The sequence below is a fragment of the Halichoerus grypus genome, chromosome 1 (assembly GCF_964656455.1).
Source record: "Halichoerus grypus chromosome 1, mHalGry1.hap1.1, whole genome shotgun sequence".
In the NCBI taxonomy this organism is placed as follows: Eukaryota; Metazoa; Chordata; class Mammalia; order Carnivora; family Phocidae; genus Halichoerus; species Halichoerus grypus.
Window position 1 is genome coordinate 124,678,828 of NC_135712.1, and position 9,666 is coordinate 124,688,493.

The window sequence follows — 9,666 nt, forward strand, 5'->3', positions numbered from 1 at the left end:
TAAAATGTGAAAGCTGTCTTAATTTCCATTGAATCAGAGTATGATGCCTGAAAAATGGAGAGCAGTTGATGTATCTGCTTGGCTTATACCCTCATCTAAGAACTGTCGCCCCACACCAAGTTTGACCTGTGATGTGGTGTCAAAAATCACAGCTCACTGTGTCAGGAATTAGGTGACCAAACCTGGACCACACAGTCCACTGCGGCTTTGGAATCTATGTAGGACTGGCTTGGGGATGATGGCCACAAGAGATGCTAGGCAGCTGTTGCAAGGCGGTTTTTCAAGCAAATGTAGCGTAGCACCCAGAGGAAAGGCTGCAGAGCAAGGTTCGAGAGGCTGTGCTCATGCAGCGTCCAGTTCAAAACCGTGCATCGCTTTCCTCTGTAAAAGGCACCTCACTTGGTGTTGGGAATACAGCAGTGAACGGAAGTACGGCTTCTGCTTTTTAGTGGGGGAAACAAGCATCAAGCCAATAGTTCTACACATTTATGCTTTTCAATTGCGACATGTGCTGGGGAAGGGCAATAATGGGATGTCACTTAGGTTGGGTACCTAGAAGCAAAGCCTGAAGCCGAGTCTCTTGTGAAGGGATTTCGTGAGGTTGTGCTTCTCGGGAGGAGCCTGTGAGGGAAACAGGCTAGAGCAGAGGAGGAAGCTGAGCAAAGATAGAGTGTCAGGCTGAAGTCGAGCCTCAGCCAGGTTCCATAGGTGCTCCGGAATGTGATGTCACATTTCCCCACCTTGAGGCAAGTAGCTAGGCCTTTGTATTCAGTGTGCAGTGTACAGTCGTTGGTTCTGCCCCTCCCACCGCCCCCTGGGAAGACATACCCTAGGCGTTGCCAGGGGACGAGGTTACCCGGAGGACAGTGCAACCATGAACTCTTGGCAGCCAACACAGAGCCAGTAGTCAGAGATGGGTGTACCGACAGACCAGACTGGGCCCCAACACTGCGGCCCTACACCAAAGCGTGTAGAGAGTGGGACTGGGAGACCTGACTTAGATTGGATAATCACGGTGAGACCTTGTAACAGTAGCCTTTATAGCACATAACTTCAAATATTAATTTTGTTTATGAATTTTTCCTACTCCGACTGGTTGGGTCCTTCGAACTTCTTGTTCCCAACAGGGAACGGATGAGTTCAAAAACAACTTTACCGGGGCGCCTGGGTGGCTCAGTTGGTTAAGCGACTGCCTTCGGCTCAGGTCATGATTCTGGAGACCTGGGATCGAGTCCCACATCGGGCTCCCTGCTCAGCGGGGAGTCTGCTTCTCCCTCTGACCCTCCCCCTCTCATGCTCTCTGTCTCCCATTCTCTCTCTCAGATAAATAAATAAAACCTTTAAAAAAAAAAAAAAAAAACAACTTTACCCCTTGCTTGGGAAGCCAGGGAGGGAATGAGAGGAGGAGCCTCTCAAGAGTAGTGGAAAGCTGTGCCCCAGTTGCTGGTGGTACCCAGTGAGACGAGCTTCACAGGCTCGTGATTTTGGGGTGTTTTCAAGCCTAGGCAAAGACCCCCAAACATTGGAGCCACCTCCTTCCAGAGCCCCTCAGAATTGGCTATGAGGATAGCAGCCGTGACCCAGATAAGCTGAAGAATAGAGGTCCTCGCCCACTTTTGAGGTCACTCATGAACATCCCAAATGCTTGTGAGACCCTAAAAGGAGGAAACACCCTAGTGACCACAGATTTAATTTCTGCTGCAGCACAGCAGAGGCCAAAAAAATTTAATTTGCTTTGAAGAAAATAAAGTGTGCTATTTCTCATACCTTCCTTGAGTGTATGAGCCAACACCCAAAGGATTGGAAGGAAGAATTTAGGGGATGAGGATCGATGGCAGGGAGAGCGAATTGCAAAAAAGCCCAGAGGCGAGACTTGCCTTACAAGCAAGGTAGGCAGGTAAGCTGGGGGGGCTAGGGGAGCGGCCCCAATCGGAGTTTGTTTTATCAAATAGAAGTTACCTTGGGTTTGAGCAGCTAAGAACAGAGGTGGAACGGCAGAAGAGCTTTTGCAGTGGCTCAAGAGAGAGATGAAGGTGGCTTCAGCTAGCAAGACAGAGGTGGAATTAGAGGGACCAGGGGTATCTCTTAGAGGGAGAATTGTCCAGATGGGCCCAGTAAGAAGTATATTTCATGAAGCCAGCACCCTGCTCATGGTTGTGGGGTTCAAAAGGAACTGGAGTGCCCAGTGTGAGCACTGCCCTTGTGACCCAGGGGCAAATTCTCTGAGCCAGATGCAGGCCTCCAGATGCAGTCCCTGCCCCCTGGGAAGGTAAGATCTGCATCCAGGAGCTGCCCATCCTTTGAAGCCCATTAGACCCACTTCTTAATAATAGAGTAACAGTAACAATGACACCCACAGTTAACTGAGCGCTTCTGAGTGCTTCAGGCACAGGATCCAGCCCTCACATCCACTTTTGAAGGTGGATATTATTGTCCTCGTGATCACGAGATGGTAACTCAAAACTGAACAACTTGTTCCGACTTGAAACCCCTCCAGTAGTAAATGGATTGCAACCTAGGCTGGCTGATCTCCAAACCCATGTCCTCTGCCTGGACCATGCAGCCTCCCCTGTGAGATCTTCTGTGACCACTCCTCTCTGAAATTGTAGGAAATCCTACTGGAACATTTAGTACTTGAAAATGTTTACCTCGTTTCCATAATTGAGATAAAGATCTAAAAAAAAAAATTGTTCGGAACTCGGGAGTCATGAAACATTTAAAAAATCCACTTATTACCAAATCCATATATAACTCCTATAACTCACAATTTTATCACTATGACTCATACTGTTGTTTCTGGGTATTACACGAGGTTAATTCATTAACGGTGTATTTTCAGATGTTGGTGCTTGGTAGTGGGCAGCTTAACGGCGATGCTATTTACCCAGCAGGGGGTGCTCTATTCCTTTGAGAAAGTGTGACTCGGAGGCAGCTCTTTTGGGAAACTAAACTGAGGATGCCCAATAAATACGGTGTTTTGCTTGGAAGTGATTCTGCAGATCTTGGCTGCCCCAAGTGCTGGGTAGGGGTTTGTGTAAATCCCTTGGATTCTGGCCGGCCACCCTTCGTGGGCTCACTTAGTGGGCTCCTCACTTGTGCTTTGTGAGGGGGCCAAGTGAGGGCACATGGAAGGTGAGGGCAGTTCAGAACTTTGATTACAGAGAAAGGTAGCCAGAATCAGGAATTGTGCCAGACTCTGACCCCAACCCATATTCATAGTCAGGCCTGGGGACTCTCATTAAGCTATTTCCCAGCTCTCTGTGTTAAATTATTTGGAGAATTTAGGCATCATCCTGGAACAATCCATTAGGCTCCAGAAAGACTATTTTTCCTGTCCTTATCTGGCCCTGTTTTACCCACAGTTACCTTTGTTCCCCACTTCCTTGCCGTTCTGCACCCTGTCGGTGAGCTCCTATAGAAAGCGGACGAGGGGAAGGGGCTGCCATGGAAAGGCCTCCGGATGGTCTCTTGAGTAGACTTCACATCTTGTGGCCTTCCTGGCCCCAATGGTGGCCTTGGCCTCTGCCCTTGGGCCAACCGAGTCCCACTTCATGGACATGCAACCTGGGTGGCCACCCAGGGCTCCCACTCAGAAGAGCCTGCTGAGGCTGTCTTGAAATTCTTAACAATCATTGAATAAGGGGCCCCATAAATTACAGAGCTGGTCCTTCAAACTATGGCAGCCATCTGTAGGAGTTCCATGTTGGACACTGACCACATGGACCCAGCAAATGCCCTCAACTGGGAATGAGAATTCAAGCCACCAAGTGTCTGCCTTTGAGGTATCAGAAAAGTAGGCACATCCAAGAGAAGGGACGGGAAAAAAGCCGGGGCAGACCCATAGGCATCCTGAAAGCTCTTCCCGTTCCTCATGAAATCCTACAGACCCATTGCTGAAATTGTTTCCTGAGCTTGACTGAGTCCTCTGTCATTGTCACCACCTGAAAACTAGCCCATCCTACCCACAGGGCGAGAGGGTAGGTAGAGAAACACCAGAAGTGTAACAAGACCGGTTTTGTGGACAGTTGAGAGAACTTGAAGCAAGGTTATCACCCAGTCCCAGGGCATGTCTGTGCCTAAATTTCATCCATCTTCCAGCCAACTGCTGTATGACCTTACACTCTCCGGTACTAGCTACAGCAATGTGGTTGTCTCGGAATAGAGCCTCTGATTGAAAGAAGATACGAGAGCACAATTACAGAGCTGAGAACCATGGTCAACACATGAGCTCATGAAGAGTTTCTACCTGGGTTTTTATTCCCATTTACCCTATGTGTTGAATCATATGAAAAAGCTGCTTTTATAGGTCAAAAGTAGGCACAATTTCCTGTTTTTAGTTAATTTTCTTCTTACCTAGAGCCAGCTGCACATGTACAAGCATACACACACACAGCACACACTGGATGTGACGAGGGGAGGCAGGGGCTGGCAAAGGGTGGAGAATTTGAAAACAACCAAGTGACTCCAAAGGAAGTGAGGGAGGTTGATGTATAAACCCATCCCAGTTACTCCATGTCTTCCCTGGTGACTCAGATCCCGTTTATCGTGGGGCCACCACCCAAGGGCAGAGGGGGTTTTCCTCCACCCACGCCGTGATCTTGCCTCCGCTCTCCTGGCATCTCTGCCCGTGCTCCCTCCCCATGTGTCGTCTGCATCTCAAGCAGTGCCCCTGCGTCCACCGCCATGTGCACAGACCGGTGCTCACTCTGGCACACAGTCTAACTGCGGGACTTCTTGAGAAAGAGAAAACACTTATGCCAAGGGCAATAATCTAAGAAGAAAGTGCTCAGTGTGCCTGGTAAGTGCTCACTAAATACTTACTGGGTAGATGGACGGGTGGATGGATGGATGGGTGGATGGATGGATAAATAGACAGAGAAATAATGCCATGGAAGAGGGGAATCAGAAGAGGAATCATCGGGGCACCTGGCTGGCTCAGTTGGTAGAGCATGTGACCCTTGATCTCAGGATCATGAGTTTGAGCCCCACATTGGGAGTAGTAATTACATTGAAAAAAAGTAAATAAAAAAATAAAAGCAGAAGAGGGGATTTAGGAAAGTTGTATGGAAAAGACAGCCTTTGAAAGGCTAGATTTATACATCTAGAGAAGCAGTGTTTGCAAAGGGACTTTTGGTGATGATATCCTGTCATTTCCCATTCAGTCCTAGTGTTTCCCTCCCTCTCTCCCTTCCTTCCAACTAAGAGTAGAGCTGGTATGTTTGGAAACAGGTGGGAAGTTTTTTGGTGGTCACAATGACTAGGATGATGGAGAAGGGGGTGTCAAAGTACATTGCTGCATTTAGTGGTATTTTAGCCAGACTGTTAACTATATTGCAAAAGAGAATTGTTCTATCCAAAGTACTAATGGTGACCACATTGAGAAATACCAGTAGGTGAGAGAAATATCCTGAACAGATTGTTACAATGTCACAAAGGAAGTGCTGGCAAAGATATCTACACGTTTTCTGCTTTTGTCACCCAAATCAAATCACGTGATCTCCCTTCTAGGGAAGAAGCCTGGAAGTCAGGTGTTGCTGAACAGATAGAGAGCTACTCAACAGAGGTTAGACCCTGGTCTCAACAAAAAGGGGACACAGTCAAGGTTTTTAACTAGAGGAATGATCTTGTCATATCTGTGCTTTAGGAAATGCCAAACCCCTATTTTTTTTATTAACATAATGTATTATTTGTTTCAGGGGTACAGGTCTGTGATTCATCAGTCTTACACAATTCACAGCACTCACCATAGCACATACCCCCGCCCGATGTCCCTCACCCAGCCACCTCATCCCTCCCATCCCCCTCCACTCCAGCAACCCTCAGTTTGTTTCCTGAGATTAAGAGTCTCTTATGGTTTGTCTCCCCCTCCGGCCAAACCCCTATTTTATTTTATTTTATTTTATTTTATTTTATTTTATTTTATTATGTTAGTCACCATACAATACATCATTAGTTTTTGATGTAGTGATCCACGATCCATTGTTTTCGTATAACACCCAGTGCTCCATGCAGTACGTGCCCTCCTTAATACCCATCACTGGGCTAACCAATCCCCCCTCCCCCCTCCCCTCTAAAACCCTGTTTGTTTCTCAGGTCCATAGTCTCTCATCCAAACCCCTATTTTAAAGAGAACCAAAATGTGAAGTGATAACAAGTTAATTTTGTTTAAAGCTTTACCCTGGTTCTGCACCACAGAAAGCTAAGAGGTCATTCTATATTTTAAAAACTTCTCCAAATATAAAGTATTCAAAAAATAAATTCATTCAACAAATTATGCTGAGACAATTGGCTTTCTTTTTGGATAAACAAAAAAAATTAAGTTAGATCCCTACCTCAAACCACATATTCAAGATGGTTTAGAGAATTAAACCTAAAAAAATTTTGAAGATGTTAGGAGAAAAATGTAGTTGAATACTTTAGGAACCTTGAGGTAGGGGAGGCCTTCCAAAGTAAGCTACAAAACTGAAGAACCATAAAGTACAAAAATGATAAGATTTTTACATAACAAAAAAAGTTAAAAGAATAGAAGCCAGGGGCACTTGGGTGGCTCAGTTGGTTAAGCGTCTGCCTTCGGCTCAGGTCGTGATCCCAGGGTCCTGGGATCGAGCCCCTTGTCCAGCTCCCTGCTCAGCGGGAAGCCTGCTTCTCCCTCTCCCTCTGCCTGCCGCTCCCCCTGCTGGGCATACTCTCTCTCTCTCTCTCTCTCTGTCAAATAAGTAAATAAAATTTGAAAAAAAAGAATAGAAGCTGGTTGTAACATATATAAGAGACAAGAGATTATTTTCCAGATAACCTACAAAGCTTCTATAAATTAATAAGAAAAAAGAGCCCCAGATGAAAAATGGGCAATAGGTATAATCAGGCAATTCATAGAAAAAAAGATGTAAAACATGAAAATATGATTATGGCAGATATTTCAGATTGGTTCACTCAACACCATGCCTACTACCCTGTAGCTTGTCTTGCGGCACGTTGGAGCCTAGAAAGCTAATGCCTAACAATTCCCAGGCTTCCTTAGAGCTAAGCTTCTGCATGTGACCTGGCTTCCCCTGGGCAGATATACCCTCAAGAGATCTACTGACTCTGTAGCACACAGGGTTAAGGGGGGGGGCGGTTCTTATTTTTTGTTTGTTGTTTTCCTAAATCAACATAGCAGCAATCTCACTGTCTAGATGCAGTCTCCTCCAGATTCACGGGTGCTGTGGACATGATGTAAGGTGTCTATCATGCAGCTGAGGCTGTGTGGTCCTGCATGCCAGGTGTGTCTGAGGCTTCCTGGTTTCCCGATTCCCAGGTCAGCAGTTGGGGCACAGCCTCCCAAATCCCCAGTTTCCTGGTAACGGAAGAAAGAGATGTTCCTTTGGCCGGTTGGTTCTGAGCTGGAGTTCTGGGAGTCGATCCTACTTTTTCACCTGATTTAACAAAATTTTAAGCACCAAATTCCCTATTTTAAACCAAGAAGTTCCCCTACTCTCTTTCTGCCTATCTTTCTATGTAAACTAAGCAGAGTGGCTTCTGTCATCTGTAGCTATACTCTGACACAATGGTCAGCCTTATTAAAAATCAAAGAAGTGTAAATTAAACCAACAAGGAAATGATTTCTTTCATCAGCATGTGAACACAAAGTGTTCACTAAAATTCAGTGTTGCTGAGGGTAGGGGAAAATGGGCCCTCTTTTGGAGGTTGTGTATGTCATCGAGATCTTTTTGAAGAGCAGTTTGGCAGAATCTACCCAAATATAAAATGTGCATCGTATCAAACCCAACTTTCTGCCTCCAGGCATCGGTCAAAGAGAAATACTGCTCCGGGTCCTCAAAAAACATTTTCCACAGATATTAACTGCATCATTGTGAGTAATGGAAAAATAACAATACATAGCTGAATTGTCCATCAAGAGGGAATAGTTAAGAAAATTATGGTACAACCGTTCTTTGGAATACTCTGCAGTTGTTACGGAATGAGGCAGAGCTCCCAGCACTAATATGGAAAGATCTTAAACATATTTCCAAGTGAAAAATAAATGGCAAAACAGCATGTATAGTGTGATCTCATTTATGTTTAAAAACACACATAACAAAACATGTTTCTATTGACACATGCATATGTCTGGGTAAACACAGAAAAGGTCAGGAGGGACACAAGCCAAGCTACCCTGTGGGGTGGGGACAGTGGGCAGAGGAGGGCCTTGGGCAGGGCTGTTACTTCTACCCTCTCATCTGTACTCTCTGAAGGTTTGAACATTTTACAATAAGAATGTATTATATTAGAATGTCATATATTATGTAATTATATTAATACAGAAATTAGAAAGTTATAAAACACTGTAGGGGCAAGATTCCAATTTTCAAATGCCTAAGCTAAAGATATAGAGAGACTGACCGATCTGTCATCTATCTATCTATATAAATAGATAGTTCTAGATAACTAGAAAGGGAGAAAGCAAATATGACAAAATTAACACATATTGAATCTAGGTGGAGGGATATGGGTATTCATTGCACTGTGCTTTCCACTTTTCCATATTTTAAAACTCTTCATAATAAAAAGTTGGAAATAAAAACATATCAAATCCACATCCTCGGACACACACACACTTTCCCTGTGCAAGCAGATTATTTTCAGAGGTGGGGGCAAATCCTGTGGCTTGTAAAGCTGCTAAAAAAGCAAAAAAGCATCAGCAGTCCTTCCCGCTGACTTCTTAGGGCAAGTGCGCCTCACTCTGGAAGCCAGGGTCCTGAGGAACCTTCGGAGGCCTCTGTGTGCACTAACTGGGATTGATAGTATGCCCCTGCCCCATCCCTCTGCAGGCACAGTCAGGGCCAGCACCTACTAGGGAGCAGGGACCCAGCTGGCCCTCTTCCCCTCTTCCTACAGAGGTAGAAAGTTCATGGCCAAGGGCACCTTGAATATCAAATATGGCCACCCACAAGTGCATATCTCTGAAGGCCCATGGTGAGGTGGCCATTGGTAAGAAGGAGACCTGGGGGCTCCTTCACGGCACACCAGGTGGCTCTGAAAAGGTTCCATTCATTTGAGCTGCTATCCCCAAGACCCCTCATTCAGTCCTCATCCTGGTGTTTATTTTTGACATAACAGTGTGAGAAGAATGGAGAAAAGAGGAATTGCAAAAAAAGGAACTGGAATTTTAATGAGAACCATCTGGAGTGTTTGCCAAGAGTGCAATGTTTGGTACAAGAAAGTAATTCCTCAGCTTAAATGAGGAAAAGAGAAATGGAGGAAATCATTATGTTGTGCTTGCCCCCCAAACTGATGCTGAACAGAACCACCTAGAACATGCACATCACACAGGAATGGGGCTGGGACTGAGCCTTGGGGAGATGGAGTGCGCCTTTCTCTGCTCCAGAGTTCACAGTGCGGAGGAATGTTTCTCCTCTGCCAAGGAGACTTTGAGGGATGGGTTGTGGTGGGCCCTGGGCCAGCGCCTGGAATCTGGGTAACCATGGAAACAGGCCCGCGGTTGACAACAAACACGGGATGGAATTTCAGCGTTCGCAGCCAGGCCACGGAGGAATGGGAAAGTTCGGGAAAGTTTTTTTGTTTTTAACCCAAGGATGGGGAAGGCACAGGAGGGAGCCACAGAGTTCCACATAAATCCTCCCTGCGCAGGACCCCAGTGGAGTCACGGGGAGCCAGCCTCTCTCAGAG